This window comes from Aplysia californica, unplaced genomic scaffold, assembly GCF_000002075.1.
Source record: "Aplysia californica isolate F4 #8 unplaced genomic scaffold, AplCal3.0 scaffold01208, whole genome shotgun sequence".
In the NCBI taxonomy this organism is placed as follows: Eukaryota; Metazoa; Mollusca; class Gastropoda; order Aplysiida; family Aplysiidae; genus Aplysia; species Aplysia californica.
In genome coordinates, this window is record NW_004798478.1 from 130,451 (window position 1) to 131,459 (window position 1,009).

The 1,009-nt window shown below is 37.2% G+C and overlaps 1 protein-coding gene across 1 annotated transcript in view; it reads right to left on the reverse strand.

The window, feature by feature from the left end:
* The window catches only part of LOC106013745 (beta-arrestin-1), a gene marked incomplete at its 5' end in the record, with an annotated part of 43,344 nt that overhangs the window by 27,596 nt on the left and 14,739 nt on the right, over positions 1 to 1,009 (reverse strand).

Below are 1,009 nucleotides of genomic sequence, written 5' to 3' on the forward strand. Positions count from 1 at the left end.
TCCCCCCCCCCCCTCTTTGGGAATGTCCTAAAGACACTTCAGTCAGTAGCACTGACCCAGGAGGTTAAGCTTTGGTTTGGTGACTCCCAAAGCTTTGGTGCCCTTGGAAATTGCACATTTTCACACTTTGTGCCTCTGATCTACATTTCTTAGAGAAAAATCCACGAATGAAAGTATATTCTATATATGGATATAATAGTTGTTCAGAAAAAAAAATACCCGATAAAAATTGCCCATCAAGTGCCAAATTTTTTACTTTTTTTAAAATGTCGATTTCTGCGATTTCATTATTTTGACGAGAGCCTGATTTCTCCACGACGCCTCACATTTACTTATCTTACTGTTCTGAATACAGCAATATTAAATAGGTTTTAAAAAAAATAAGGGTCCACGTCTTTTTTGGGGGGGGATAGAGCTTTACGACGCTTGCAACACAAATACAGCGGGTCAAATAAGTGCCGATGATTAGCGGTACAGTTTTAGCTTAAGTAAAGGTTTTGCTGCATTTGCAACACAATTAAGCCATATAAGTGCCGAAGATTAGAGGTGATGCTAGAGAATAATAAAGAAAACAAAGAGGAGAAATGAGGAAGATAGATGTTTGACAAGGACGAAGGAGCAAACCCAAGGAGTTTAGAACTAATCGTACTTTTAATCTCCTTGAGCAAACCGCACCAGCGCACACACCAACCAACCACAAGATGCTCACTAACTAAACAAGAAGTGATATGCACACGAGCATTACCCAAATACATACACATGAATATATTATATACACACATAAACATACATACATATAAATACATAAACACAAATACATATACATACATACATAGTTGATACATACAACATAATATAAACAACAGTGTAGTTCGACAAACATAACATTTATACACTTGACCACACACATAGAAGTAAATATACGGTGAAAAGGCTAACGAACGCTGAACCGAATAGAAAAAGTGCGTGAGTGTTTAATTGAATGTGTTCGTGTGTGTGTGTGTGTGTG